Here is a 16,999-nt window from a genome sequence, read left to right on the forward strand (position 1 = left end):
TCATAAAAACAAGTATTGATAGCAATCAGAGTGCTAGAATAAAACAGTATGATTTATCAAAGTTTCAAAAGATATAATAAAATAAAGGTAAAGGTCAGAATTTAATACAATGAGAAAATATGAATTCCTCTCCTCCTTCTCCTGTCTCTTGTTTCTAGTTGCTCCTCAGATCTCATCCTCCTCTCGCTGCCTCCGCTCCAGTTCTCAGATCAGCTGCACCTGTGACAGCCACGCTAACCCCGCCCCCTCGGTGCAGTGGCGTCTGTCTGGCCGACATGTCAATCATTCCACAGCCACGCCCATCAGGGAGGAGCCTCTGGGCAGAATTGGCCTCAGGAGCACTCTGACCATCCATCAATCACAAGCAGACACACCCGCTGCACTCTGCCTCAGCTCCAACTCTCAGGGCTCTGCCAGTCTGCAGCTTTGTGTCGCCTCCACAGGTAAGACACACCTCCACAGGTAAGACACACCTCAATAGGCAAGACACACCTCCACAGGTAAGACACACCTCCATAGGTAAGACACACCTCCTCAGGTAAGACACACCTCCATAGGTAAGACACACCTCCACAGGTAAGACACAGGTAAGACACACCTCCACAGGTAAGACACAGGTAAGACACACCTCCACAGGTAAGACACAGGTAAGACACACCTCCACAGGTAAGACACACCTCCACATGTAAGACACACCTCCACAGGTAAGACACACCTTCACAGGTATGTGGTCCTCTGTAGCTCAGCTGGTAGAGCACGGCGCTTGTAACGCCAAGGTAGTGGGTTCGATCCCCGGGACCACCCATACAAAAAAAAAATGTATGCTCGCATGACTGTAAGTCGCTTTGGATAAAAGCGTCTGCTAAATGGCATATTATTATTATTATTATTATTATTAAGACACACCTGGGTAGGTAAAGGGTCAGGTGAGAGAGATAAAGAAGGATAACTCCAACTGTCAGGGCTCTGCCAGGCTGCACACGTAAGAGGAGACTAGGGCAGGTAAGACACAACTGGACAGGTGTGAGGCGACAGTTGAGAAAGACAGATGGAGCTGAAGAGGAACAGCAACCCCTGAGGAAGGATAGCTTAGAGAGTTCAACATTAACAGGGAAGACACACCTGGACAGGTAACAAGGGAGAGAGATTGGGACAGGTGAAAGAGCTGAAGAAGAACAGACAGAAACTGGTCTCCCAATCTCTTTCATATGTCATCATTCTGACCACAGGTTACCAGGTGCTGTCTCTGTTGATTGGGGCTGGGGCAGGAGCTGCTGGGATGCTGTTGCTGGGTGTCGTAATATTTGTTATTGCCAGGTCAGTCACACATCCCTCATACCATGCTGCTAACTGTATTAACTCTGTACATAACATTATCCTGTTGAGTATCTATATTATTTGGCAGACATCAGCCCAACATGAGTCAACATTTCAGATTTATTGAAGTCCGTTTTTGTGGTTTTGTGGTTAGCCACACAGGAGACTGATGTATGGTTGTAAAGACAGGAGACTGATGTATGGTTGTAAACACAGGAGACTGATGTATGGTTGTAAACACAGGAGACTGATGTATGGTTGTAAACACAGGAGACTGATGTATGGTTGTAAACACAGGAGATGGTTGTAAACACAGGAGACTGATGTATGGTTGTAAACACAGGAGATGGTTGTAAACACAGGAGACTGATGTTTGGTTGTAAACACAGGAGACTGATGTATGGTTGAAACACAGGAGACTGATGTTTGGTTGTAAACACAGGAGACTGATGTTTGGTTGTAAACACAGGAGACTGATGTTTGGTTGTAAACACAGGAGACTGATGTATGGTTGTAAACACAGGAGACTGATGTTTGGTTGTAAACACAGGAGACTGATGTATGGTTGTAAACACAGGAGATGGTTGTAAACACAGGAGATGGTTGTAAACACAGGAGACTGATGTTTGGTTGTAAACACAGGAGACTGATGTTTGGTTGTAAACACAGGAGACTGATGTATGGTTGTAAACACAGGAGACTGATGTATGGTTGTAAACACAGGAGACTGATGTATGGTTGTAAACACAGGAGACTGATGTATGGTTGTAAACACAGGAGACTGATGTATGGTTGTAAACACAGGAGACTGATGTATGGTTGTAAACACAGGAGACTGATGTATGGTTGTAAACACAGGAGATGGTTGTAAACACAGGAGACTGATGTATGGTTGTAAACACAGGAGATGGTTGTAAACACAGGAGACTGATGTTTGGTTGTAAACACAGGAGACTGATGTATGGTTGTAAACACAGGAGACTGATGTTTGGTTGTAAACACAGGAGACTGATGTTTGGTTGTAAACACAGGAGACTGATGTATGGTTGTAAACACAGGAGACTGATGTTTGGTTGTAAACACAGGAGACTGATGTATGGTTGTAAACACAGGAGATGGTTGTAAACACAGGAGATGGTTGTAAACACAGGAGACTGATGTTTGGTTGTAAACACAGGAGACTGATGTTTGGTTGTAAACACAGGAGACTGATGTTTGGTTGTAAACACAGGAGACTGATGTTTGGTTGTAAACACAGGAGACTGATGTTTGGTTGTAAACACAGGAGACTGATGTATGGTTGTAAACACAGGAGACTGATGTTTGGTTGTAAACACAGGAGACTGATGTATGGTTGTAAACACAGGAGACTGATGTATGGTTGTAAACACAGGAGACTGATGTATGGTTGTAAACACAGGAGACTGATGTATGGTTGTAAACACAGGAGACTGATGTATGGTTGTAAACACAGGAGACTGATGTATGGTTGTAAACACAGGAGACTGATGTATGGTTGTAAACACAGGAGACTGATGTATGGTTGTAAACACAGGAGACTGATGTATGGTTGTAAACACAGGAGACTGATGTATGGTTGTAAACACAGGAGATGGTTGTAAACACAGGAGACTGATGTATGGTTGTAAACACAGGAGATGGTTGTAAACACAGGAGACTGATGTTTGGTTGTAAACACAGGAGACTGATGTATGGTTGTAAACACAGGAGACTGATGTTTGGTTGTAAACACAGGAGACTGATGTTTGGTTGTAAACACAGGAGACTGATGTATGGTTGTAAACACAGGAGACTGATGTTTGGTTGTAAACACAGGAGACTGATGTATGGTTGTAAACACAGGAGATGGTTGTAAACACAGGAGATGGTTGTAAACACAGGAGACTGATGTTTGGTTGTAAACACAGGAGACTGATGTTTGGTTGTAAACACAGGAGACTGATGTTTGGTTGTAAACACAGGAGACTGATGTTTGGTTGTAAACACAGGAGACTGATGTATGGTTGTAAACACAGGAGACTGATGTATGGTTGTAAACACAGGAGACTGATGTTTGGTTGTAAACACAGGAGACTGATGTAAGGTTGTAAACACAGGAGACTGATGTTTGGTTGTAAACACAGGAGACTGATGTATGGTTGTAAACACAGGACACTGATGTATGGTTGTAAACACAGGAGACTGATGTTTGGTTGTAAACACAGGAGACTGATGTATGGTTGTAAACACAGGAGACTGATGTTTGGTTGTAAACACAGGAGACTGATGTATGGTTGTAAACACAGGAGATGGTTGTAAACACAGGAGACTGATGTTTGGTTGTAAACACAGGAGATGGTTGTAAACACAGGAGACTGATGTTTGGTTGTAAACACAGGAGACTGATGTTTGGTTGTAAACACAGGAGACTGATGTTTGGTTGTAAACACAGGAGACTGATGTTTGGTTGTAAACACAGGAGACTGATGTTTGGTTGTAAACACAGGAGACTGATGTATGGTTGTAAACACAGGAGACTGATGTATGGTTGTAAACACAGGAGACTGATGTTTGGTTGTAAACACAGGAGACTGATGTTTGGTTGTAAACACAGGAGACTGATGTATGGTTGTAAACACAGGAGACTGATGTATGGTTGTAAACACAGGAGACGGATGTATGGTTGTAAACACAGGAGACTGATGTTTGGTTGTAAACACAGGAGACTGATGTTTGGTTGTAAACACAGGAGACTGATGTATGGTTGTAAACACAGGAGACTGATGTTTGGTTGTAAACACAGGAGACTGATGTATGGTTGTAAACACAGGAGACTGATGTATGGTTGTAAACACAGGAGACTGATGTATGGTTGTAAACACAGGAGACTGATGTATGGTTGTAAACACAGGAGACTGATGTATGGTTGTAAACACAGGAGACTGATGTATGGTTGTAAACACAGGAGACTGATGTATGGTTGTAAACACAGGAGACTGATGTATGGTTGTAAACACAGGAGACTGATGTATAGTTGTAAACACAGGAGACTGATGTATGGTTGTAAACACAGGAGACTGATGTATGGTTGTAAACACAGGAGACTGATGTATGGTTGTAAACACAGGAGACTGATGTATGGTTGTAAACACAGGAGACTGATGTATGGTTGTAAACACAGGAGATGGTTGTAAACACAGGAGACTGATGTTTGGTTGTAAACACAGGAGATGGTTGTAAACACAGGAGACTGATGTTTGGTTGTAAACACAGGAGACTGATGTATGGTTGTAAACACAGGAGACTGATGTTTGGTTGTAAACACAGGAGACTGATGTATGGTTGTAAACACAGGAGACTGATGTATGGTTGTAAACACAGGAGCCTGATGTATGGTTGTAAACACAGGAGACTGATGTATGGTTGTAAACACAGGAGACTGATGTTTGGTTGTAAACACAGGAGACTGATGTATGGTTGTAAACACAGGAGACTGATGTATGGTTGTAAACACAGGAGACTGATGTATGGTTGTAAACACAGGAGACTGATGTTTGGTTGTAAACACAGGAGACTGATGTATGGTTGTAAACACAGGAGACTGATGTATGGTTGTAAACACAGGAGACTGATGTATGGTTGTAAACACAGGAGACTGATGTATGGTTGTAAACACAGGAGACTGATGTATGGTTGTAAACACAGGAGACTGATGTTTGGTTGTAAACACAGGAGACTGATGTATGGTTGTAAACACAGGAGATGGTTGTAAACACAGGAGATGGTTGTAAACACAGGAGACTGATTTTTGGTTGGAAACACAGGAGACTGATTTTTGGTTGTAAACACAGGAGACTGATGTTTGGTTGTAAACACAGGAGACTGATGTATGGTTGTAAACACAGGAGACTGATGTTTGGTTGTAAACCCAGGAGACTGATGTATGGTTGTAAACACAGGAGACTGATGTATGGTTGTAAACACAGGAGATGGTTGTAAACACAGGAGATGGTTGTAAACACAGGAGACTGATGTTTGGTTGTAAACACAGGAGACTGATGTTTGGTTGTAAACACAGGAGACTGATGTTTGGTTGTAAACACAGGAGACTGATGTATGGTTGTAAACACAGGAGACTGATGTATGGTTGTAAACACAGGAGACTGATGTTTGGTTGTAAACACAGGAGACTGATGTATGGTTGTAAACACAGGAGACTGATGTTTGGTTGTAAACACAGGAGACTGATGTATGGTTGTAAACACAGGAGACTGATGTATGGTTGTAAACACAGGAGACTGATGTATGGTTGTAAACACAGGAGACTGATGTATGGTTGTAAACACAGGAGACTGATGTTTGGTTGTAAACACAGGAGACTGATGTATGGTTGTAAACACAGGAGATGGTTGTAAACACAGGAGACTGATGTTTGGTTGTAAACACAGGAGATGGTTGTAAACACAGGAGACTGATGTTTGGTTGTAAACACAGGAGACTGATGTTTGGTTGTAAACACAGGAGACTGATGTTTGGTTGTAAACACAGGAGACTGATGTATGGTTGTAAACACAGGAGACTGATGTATGGTTGTAAACACAGGAGACTGATGTATGGTTGTAAACACAGGAGACTGATGTATGGTTGTAAACACAGGAGACTGATGTATGGTTGTAAACACAGGAGACTGATGTTTGGTTGTAAACACAGGAGACTGATGTATGGTTGTAAACACAGGAGACTGATGTTTGGTTGTAAACACAGGAGACTGATGTATGGTTGTAAACACAGGAGATGGTTGTAAACACAGGAGACTGATGTTTGGTTGTAAACACAGGAGATGGTTGTAAACACAGGAGACTGATGTTTGGTTGTAAACACAGGAGACTGATGTTTGGTTGTAAACACAGGAGACTGATGTTTGGTTGTAAACACAGGAGACTGATGTTTGGTTGTAAACACAGGAGACTGATGTATGGTTGTAAACACAGGAGACTGATGTATGGTTGTAAACACAGGAGACTGATGTTTGGTTGTAAACACAGGAGACTGATGTATGGTTGTAAACACAGGAGACTGATGTTTGGTTGTAAACACAGGAGACTGATGTATGGTTGTAAACACAGGAGACTGATGTATGGTTGTAAACACAGGAGACTGATGTATGGTTGTAAACACAGGAGACTGATGTATGGTTGTAAACACAGGAGACTGATGTTTGGTTGTAAACACAGGAGACTGATGTATGGTTGTAAACACAGGAGATGGTTGTAAACACAGGAGACTGATGTATGGTTGTAAACACAGGAGACTGATGTATGGTTGTAAACACAGGAGACTGATGTATGGTTGTAAACACAGGAGACTGATGTTTGGTTGTAAACACAGGAGACTGATGTTTGGTTGTAAACACAGGAGACTGATGTTTGGTTGTAAACACAGGAGACTGATGTTTGGTTGTAAACACAGGAGACTGATGTTTGGTTGTAAACACAGGAGACTGATGTTTGGTTGTAAACACAGGAGACTGATGTATGGTTGTAAACACAGGAGACTGATGTATGGTTGTAAACACAGGAGACTGATGTATGGTTGTAAACACAGGAGACTGATGTATGGTTATAAACACAGGAGACTGATGTATGGTTGTAAACACAGGAGACTGATGTATGGTTGTAAACACAGGAGACTGATGTATGGTTGTAAACACAGGAGATGGTTGTAAACACAGGAGACTGATGTATGGTTGTAAACACAGGAGACTGATGTATGGTTGTAAACACAGGAGACTGATGTATGGTTGTAAACACAGGAGACTGATGTATGGTTGTAAACACAGGAGACTGATGTATGGTTGTAAACACAGGAGACTGATGTATGGTTGTAAACACAGGAGACTGATGTTTGGTTGTAAACACAGGAGACTGATGTATGGTTGTAAACACAGGAGCCTGATGTTTGGTTGTAAACACAGGAGACTGATGTATGGTTGTAAACACAGGAGACTGATGTTTGGTTGTAAACACAGGAGATGGTTGTAAACACAGGAGACTGATGTTTGGTTGTAAACACAGGAGACTGATGTTTGGTTGTAAACACAGGAGACTGATGTTTGGTTGTAAACACAGGAGACTGATGTATGGTTGTAAACACAGGAGATGGTTGTAAACACAGGAGACTGATGTTTGGTTGTAAACACAGGAGACTGATGTATGGTTGTAAACACAGGAGACTGATGTTTGGTTGTAAACACAGGAGACTGATGTATGGTTGTAAACACAGGAGATGGTTGTAAACACAGGAGACTGATGTTTGGTTGTAAACACAGGAGATGGTTGTAAACACAGGAGACTGATGTTTGGTTGTAAACACAGGAGACTGATGTTTGTTTGTAAACACAGGAGACTGATGTATGGTTGTAAACACAGGAGATGGTTGTAAACACAGGAGACTGATGTATGGTTGTAAACACAGGAGACTGATGTATGGTTGTAAACACAGGAGACTGATGTATGGTTGTAAACACAGGAGACTGATGTATGGTTGTAAACACAGGAGACTGATGTATGGTTGTAAACACAGGAGACTGATGTATGGTTGTAAACACAGGAGACTGATGTTTGGTTGTAAACACAGGAGACTGATGTTTGGTTGTAAACACAGGATACTGATGTTTGGTTGTAAACACAGGAGACTGATGTTTGGTTGTAAACACAGGAGACTGATGTATGGTTGTAAACACAGGAGACTGATGTATGGTTGTAAACACAGGAGACTGATGTATGGTTGTAAACACAGGAGACTGATGTATGGTTGTAAACACAGGAGACTGATGTATGGTTGTAAACACAGGAGACTGATGTATGGTTGTAAACACAGGAGACTGATGTATGGTTGTAAAGACAGGAGGCTGATGTATGGTTGTAAACACAGGAGACTGATGTATGGTTGTAAACACAGGAGACTGATGTATGGTTGTAAACACAGGAGACTGATGTATGGTTGTAAACACAGGAGACTGCATGCCAAGACAACCTGGGATCTGAAACCGGAGGACATAACAGAGCTCATCCTAACTGACTGGGTAGGTGTCAGTGCACGCGCACACACACACACACAAACACACACAAACACACTTCCTGTATCCTCCCCTACCTATCCTGTTTACCACCCTGTTTCATGCCTCTCTCTTTATCTGGTACCACTCTCAACACAGTCTGATCTGATTGACTTCATATAGTACCGCTCTCAACACAGTCTGATCTGATTGACTTTATATAGTACCGCTCTCAACACAGCCTGATCTGATTGACTTTATATAGTACCGCTCTCAACACAGCCTGATCTGATTGACTTTATATAGTACCACTCTCAACACGGCCTGATCTGATTGACTTTATATAGTACCGCTCTCAACACAGCCTGATCTGATTGACTTTGTCTGGCTGTAGAAGTACAGTACCTGTATTTGTATATAGTTCTGTGAACTCTTTCACATACAGGATGTCTTGGAAGAGAAGCATAGGGCATAATGGTTTCCAGGAAACCAAAGATGGAGGAACATGACCAGTGGGTGTCTTGATGAGAAAAGTGAATCCCACTGTGAACCCCATTTTCTACATTTTCCATTTACTGAGTGGTGTCCATCATCTCCTTTTCACCTAATTATAGACTGCCCTTTTAAAGATCACCTGATACCAACTCTCCACACCTTTACAGTTTAATCCATAGACTGCCCTTTTAGAGATCACCTGATACCAACTCTCCACACCTTTACAGTTTAATCCATAGACTGCCCTTTTAGAGATCACCTGATACCAACTCTCCACACCTTTACAGTTTAATCCATAGACTGCCCTTTTAGAGATCACCTGATACCAACTCTCCACACCTTTACAGTTTAATCCATAGACTGCCCTTTTAGAGATCACCTGATACCAACTCTCCACACCTTTACAGTTTAATCCATAGACTGCCCTTTTTTAAAGACCACCATTTTATACAAACTCTCCACACCTTTACAGTTTAATCCATATGCTACCCTTTCAAAGATCACCTTACACCAACTCTCCACACCTTTACAGTTTAATCCATAGACTGCCCTTTTAAAGATCACCTGATACCAACTCTCCACACCTTTAAAGTTTAATCCATAGACTGCCCTTTTAGAGATCACCTGTTACCAACTCTCCACACCTTTACAGTTTAATCCATAGACTGCCCTTTTAGAGATCACCTGATACCAACTCTCCACACCTTTACAGTTTAGTCCATAGACTGACCTTTTAAAGATCACCTGATACCAACTCTCCACACCTTTACAGTTTAATCCATAGACTGCCCTTTTAGAGATCACCTGATACCAACTCTCCACACCTTTACAGTTTAGTCCATAGACTGACCTTTTAAAGATCACCTGATACCAACTCCCACACCTTTACAGTTTAATCCATAGACTGCCCTTTTAGAGATCACCTGATACCAACTCTCCACACCTTTACAGTTTAATCCATAGACTGCCCTTTTAAAGATCACCTGATACAAACTCTCTACACATTTACAGTTTTTACCATTGGTGTGCACCAGCACATTGTTTTCCATACAGACTGTTTAGTGTGTCTTCTCTCTTCCAGACTGTCTCTCAGGAAGAGGACTCTCTGAACGCCAGTAAATCCACACTGACCGGACACCCGGGAGCCAACGGCGCCAACGGGAAAGGGACCAGAGGGCCACAACCCACAGACCTTCCTTGAGGTCTACACTCCCAAAACCCCCTTTCCATGCCTTTTATTCACCTTACCTATATTTTAGCACAACTGAAGAAATCTTTTCAATCGCGTGGTGTTGTTGTTACTCGACTGTGTTGAGTTAATTTATGTTAACTCTCAGAGTGAAAAAGACATGGAAGGGGCCTTATTATCATATTTCCCAGCACTTAGGCTTCAGGAATAGAAGTCATTGAATGCACAAACACAGTCATGGGTGAGCATCTCTCGCATTCACTCGAAATGCATTCTGGGAAATCTGCAAATACAGCTTTACACCCTACAGTCTTAAAACAGTATTTAGTGTTTAAAACCTAAACGCCTTGAGCATGTGTTCATGTGTTTAAAAAGTGTTACAGCGAATAAACATGTTCTGGTGTTTACGATCTAAACACTGTTGTTACAATCTAAACACTGTTGTTACAATCTAAACACTGTTGTTACAATCTAAACACTGTTGTTACAATCTAAACACTGTTGTTACAATCTAAACACTGTTGTTTATGATCTAAACACTGTGACACGTTTTTACTGAACTTCTAAGTGCCTTGAAGAGTTTAGAAAGTGTCCCAGATAAGTGTTTAGCTATGAGTTGAGATCATAAACACTTGGTTTTACAGTGTAGAGAGTATGGGGGAGTAGGGAGGGGGAGACAAGGAGGGAAGGGGAGACAAGGAGGAGGGGTGAGACAGGGGAGAGAGAAGGGGGAGAGAGGGCAGCATCAAAGGACGACAGCCAGAGGAGGAAGAGGTGGAGGCGGATTCGACGCTTGGGAATTGTGTCCTAACGTCCCCGTGGGACAAAAGCTGGAGTGAGAATGAATGCCGTGTCCGGGTCGGGAAGTGGGAGGGAAGGGTGGGGCACGCAGGAAAGGGTTCCAGAACCTGGATCAATGGAATGCTACGGAATGCTACTGAATGCTATCTGACTGGCTGTTGTTCCCAGAGCCCAGGAGGGACTCGCTGGAGACTAGTCGTTTGTTTTGTTTTCTGTGATTGTAACAATGTATTTTTAAACTCTGGAATTATTTTTAAAAAACAAATGTTGAATAAAATCCAAATAATTGTGTAATGGGGAGATTGAGGCTCAGGATATGACACATTGGGTGGAGACAGAGGAGTAATGTTTATCCAATACTCAAACCTTATTTTTGCCTGGCTACCCAAACTCCTTGCTCCGGCCAAGCGCTACACAATGAGTCAATCTGAGTACCTCCCCGATAATTTCAAGAATGTAAATGGGGTGGCAGGTGGCCTAGCGGTTAAGAGCATTGGACCAGTAACCAAAAGGTTACGAGGCGCTACTTATTTAAAGTAGGTAAGAGAATATCATGTTATCATTGATGTATTAAAATAAATAATAATAAAATGAGAGTTAAGGTGATGTCACCTTGTCCCCTTAATAATTAATCCAAGTGTTTGACATGTGGGTGGGGATCAGTAACTTTATGACAAAACTTTAGCAATGTAGAAGCAACAGCCATTTTTCATACCTTGGGTATCATACTTGATCTGGTTTCCTTGAAATATCATAACATTTCATGGAAAACATGATTTTGACTGTTAACATGACCTTTAACTCTTAAGGTTGGACTCACCTTTTCCCATTAACAGTGGGTCATTGTCACCATCTACTGGTCATCTGCAACATTACAAGTGTGTGTGTTTGGAGGGGGGGGGTTGTGCACCATACAGACGTGTGTGCGTGCGTGTGCGTGTGCAACAAGTAAACAGAGATGAGACACTATACCTCTACCAAAATCTGTTTACTATTTAACAATGGTTCAACAGCTCTGGTTTCTATGGTTACCACCCCGGATATGTTGACAGTACACACATACACGAAAACACACACACTGTTCTACTCTCTCTCGCTCTATTTAAATGAAAAGTACCCTGACCTCACCCTATACAAAAAAAAGGCTCACCTTGACCGGCAGTTCTTTGAAAACGTCTATGTCAAGCGACATGAGCGGTGTTGCAGTGACATTATCGGATGCACAAAGCAACTCAAACAACATTGAACTTCCAATACTGTCAAACGTCACATCAGGTTTCACAAATTGATTTGTTTATCCAACTGTTTGGTTACTGTAACAGCATCAATATAGAGAGAAGGATGGCTGCATAATTTAGCTAGCGAGCCCAACTGGATTTGTCAGCACTGTTTATCAAGCTAGCTGGCTTGTTGAGTTTAGTAAAATGACATGACCAATGGAATGCACTGAGTCTGTTTTTTTTAGGGTCATTTTCTTCTGTACTTTTGAGACAGATTACAGGTGCCAACACAACACCAGACGGTGCTCCTCAGGAACAACACAACACCAGACGGTGCTCCTCAGGAACAACACAACACCAGACGGTGCTCCTCAGGAACAACACAACACCAGACGGTGCTCCTCAGGAACAACACAACACCAGACGGTGCTCCTCAGGAACAACACAACACCAGACGGTGCTCCTCAGGAACAACACAACACCAGACGGTGCTCCTCAGGAACAACACAACACCAGACGGTGCTCCTCAGGAACAACACAACACCAGACGGTGCTCCTCAGGAACAACACAACACCAGACGGTGCTCCTCAGGAACAACACAACACCAGACGGTGCACCTCAGGAACAACACAACACCAGACGGTGCACCTCAGGAACAACACAACACCAGACGGTGCTCCTCAGGAACAACACAACACCAGACGGTGCACCTCAGGAACAACACAACACCAGACGGTGCTCCTCAGGAACAACACAACACCAGACGGTGCTCCTCAGGAACAACACAACACCAGACGGTGCTCCTCAGGAACAACACAACACCAGACGGTGCTCCTCAGGAACAACACAACACCAGACGGTGCTCCTCAGGAACAACACAACACCAGACGGTGCTCCTCAGGAACAACACAACACCAGACGGTGCTCCTCAGGAACAACACAACACCAGACGGTGCACCTCAGGAACAACACAACACCAGACGGTGCTCCTCAGGAACAACACAACACCAGACGGTGCTCCTCAGGAACAACACAACACCAGACGGTGCTCCTCAGGAACAACACAACACCAGACGGTGCACCTCAGGAACAACACAACACCAGACGGTGCACCTCAGGAACAACACAACACCAGACGGTGCTCCTCAGGAACAACACAACACCAGACGGTGCTCCTCAGGAACAACACAACACCAGACGGTGCTCCTCAGGAACAACACAACACCAGACGGTGCTCCTCAGGAACAACACATGTCAATCTGCTGAGGACTGAGATTAGTCATGGCAGAGTTAGCAGGTCAGTAAGTTACATATACAAGAACAAATATCACAATCAAAATAGTAAAATGTATACAGAAATGACAAACAAAGGTTATAGTACATTGTAGTTAGAGTACTGGTGGCTAAGTCCAACCCTATTCGCAATGGGGGCAGCGCAGGTCCAATGGGGGCAGCGCAGGTCCAATGGGGGCAGCGCAGGTCCAATGGGGGCAGCGCAGGTCCAATGGGGGCAGCGCAGGTCCAATGGGGGCAGCGCAGGTCCAATTTCCAGGTATATAGCACATAGCAAGGGAAAGTGTTTTGTAGCAAGAGTTCCTCAGTGTGTGTTGCCAATCACCCTTACTATTATATATTTCTTCTTATTGTTGCAGAAGTTCTGATCCACAGTGCCTGAGTTCCCAGTGATAGTCCACAGTGCCTGAGTTCCCAGTGATAGTCCACAGTGCCTGAGTTCCCAGTGATAGTCCACAGTGCCTGAGTTCCCAGTGATTGTGCACATGTGTTAGGGGCACTATCACAACATTCCTGTGGCCGATACCCTTAAACACAGAGATGTTGGAGAGGAGGCTGTGGCCGATGCCCTTAGCCACAGAGATGTTGGAGACGAGGCTGTGGCCGATGCCCTTAGCCACAGAGATGTTGGAGACGAGGCTGTGGCCGATGCCCTTAGCCACAGAGATGTTGGAGACGAGGCTGTGGCCGATGCCCTTAGCCACAGAGATGTTGGAGAGGAGGCTGTGACAGATTTCCTTAGCCACAGAGATGTTGGAGACGAGGCTGTGACCGATGCCCTTAGCCACAGAGATGTTGGAGACGAGGCTGTGGCCGATGCCCTTAGCCACAGAGATGTTGGAGAGGAGGCTGTGACCGTTGCCCTTAGCCACAGAGATGTTGGAGACGAGGCTGTGGCCGATGCCCTTAGCCACAGAGATGTTGGAGACGAGGCTGTGGCCGATGCCCTTAGCCACAGAGATGTTGGAGACGAGGCTGTGGCCGATGCCCTTACATTTACATTTTAGTCATTTAGCAGATGCTCTTATTCAGAGTGACTTACAGTTAGTTAGTGCATACATTTTTTATTACCCCCCGTGGGAATCGAACCCACAACCCTGGCGTTGCAAACGCCATGCTCTACCAACTGAGCTACATACCTGCCGGCCATTCCCTCCCCTACCCTGGACGACGCTGGGCCAATTGTGCGCCGCCCCATGGGTCTCCCAGTCACGGCCGGCTGCGACAGAGCCTGGATTTGAACCAGGATCTCTAGTGGCACAGCTAGCACTGCGATGCAGCGCCTTAGACCACTGCGCCACCCGGGAGGATATTACCCTAGCCTTGGCACAAGTCTGTTTCAGTTGTAGTCAGCGCGTTTATTTGTTGTCATGGACTTCACTTGGCCAAGGTAGCACTGTAGTAGTGGTGTTGAATGAAGAAGCAGGCAGACAGGAACCCATTCTAGATGGAGCGGTTCAGGTGTTACACCCTCCTGTGGTCAATATGAACACTGCAGGCTCTGAGGTAAACGTATGGGTTTAATTGATTCTTCATGCCCTCTCTCCTCAAAACCCATTGGATGAGGTCAAGCAAGCACACACAAAAAAAAAAACAGACAAGTAGACAATGCAATGGGTGATTTATTTTTTCTCTCCAGAAGAACAGGATTTCTTTAAAAAAAAAACATTTTGTTGATTTAATGTTTGTTTTGTGTTCTAGATGTCATATCCCATGTTTCAGTTGGGGTCCGGTCTGAGTGGGAAATGAAGGCAAAAATAGCAACGACATTGAACAAAGATACCACGTTAATCCCTTAGCATCTTAAACATCATGACATACTGTATGAACCCTCATTCACACACAGCAGCCTATAAAATATTGATTGTACACAAATAAAATCTCATTCTATAAACCCACTCTCAGCTACAATATACAAACTACTTTTAAAGAGTGACGTCAACATATATTGTTAACCCATCCACGTTTTAAAATAAAGAGAAGAGTTGATCAGGAGTCATTATGTAGGATCCACTTTTAAAATAAAGAGAAGAGTTGATCAGGAGTCATTATGTAGGATCCACTTTTAAAATAAAGAGAAGAGTTGATCAGGAGTCATTATGTAGAATCCACTTTTAAAATAAAGAGAAGAGTTGATCAGGAGTCATTATGTAGGATCCACTTTTAAAATAAAGAGAAGAGTTGATCAGGAGTCATTATGTAGAATCCACATTTTAAAAAATACCCATTTACAAAAAGAGCAGTGGCAACAATTTAATTCACATCCTTTCACTCTAACAGGAGAATCAATCTGAAACCCTGTATACACGAAGAGAGCAGTGCTGCTGCTAGTCTTATGTTAGCCATGGCAACTAAGAAAGTAACATGTTGACATTGCTGTGTAGCCATGGCAACTAAGAAAATAACATGTTGACATTGCTGTGTAGCCATGGCAACTAAGAAAATAACATGTTGACATAGCTGTGTAGCCATGCCAACTAAGAAAATAACATGTTGACATTGCCGTGTAGCCATGGAAACTAAGAAAATAACATGTTGACATTGCCGTGTAGCCATGGCAACTAACGTTTACATTGTCGTGTAGCCATGGCAACTAAGAAAATAACATGTTTACATTGTCGTGTAGCCATGGCAACTAAGAAAATAACATGCTGACATTGCCATGCATAGGAGTGGTGTTTTACCCAGTTGTTCAGTTAAAATTATCATCAATAATAATAATTAATTTAAATCACAATTAATGTGACGGAATATAATGCTAATTAAAAAACTATTACAATTAGTGACATTAGGTGGTAAATCCTTAGTTTGAAGAGTTGTTAATCATATCTATATTTATTTGGTATAAAATATTTGACCATATTCCTCTATGAAATGATAGGTTTTTAAAACGATTTCAGGACTTTGATTGTTAACTAAGAAAACCAATTGGCTTACCATAAAATAAATAAAGGATATTCACTCAACAAAAACAGCTCTCATCAAAATGAAATGTTTCCTTTTTCAAAAGAGAGAAAACAAAAAAAGAAAGATTTTCCTGTGGATTTCAGCATTTTGTCAAATCATGAGTTTGAGTTGGGGACCACAACCACAACGTGAGCACAAACAACCATGGAGTGGTCCAGTCAGTCTGGATGAGTTCTGCCCACTACCTCCACAGATACCTGGACCCAACTACCTCCACAGATACCTGGACCCAACTACCTCCACAGATACCTGGACCCAACTACCACCACAGATACCTGGACCCAACTACCTCCACAGATACCTGGACCCAACTACCTCCACAGATACCTGGACCCAACTACCTCCACAGATACCTGGACCCAACTACCTCCACAGATACCTGGACCCAACTACCTCCACAGATACCTGGACCCAACTACCTCCACAGATACCTGGACCCAACTACCTCCACAGATACCTGGACCCAACTACCTCCACAGATACCTGGACCCAACTACCTCCACAGATACCTGGACCCAACTACCACCACAGATACCTGGACCCAACTACCACCACAGATACCTGGACCCAACTACCTCCACAGACACCTGGACCCAACTACCTCCACAGATACCTGGACTGCAGTCTTTCTTGTCTCATTGACTCACTGACAACAGTAC

This window comes from Coregonus lavaretus (genome assembly GCF_964263955.1).
Source record: "Coregonus lavaretus genome assembly, contig: HAP1_SCAFFOLD_1087, whole genome shotgun sequence".
NCBI classification, from domain to species: domain Eukaryota; kingdom Metazoa; phylum Chordata; class Actinopteri; order Salmoniformes; family Salmonidae; genus Coregonus; species Coregonus lavaretus.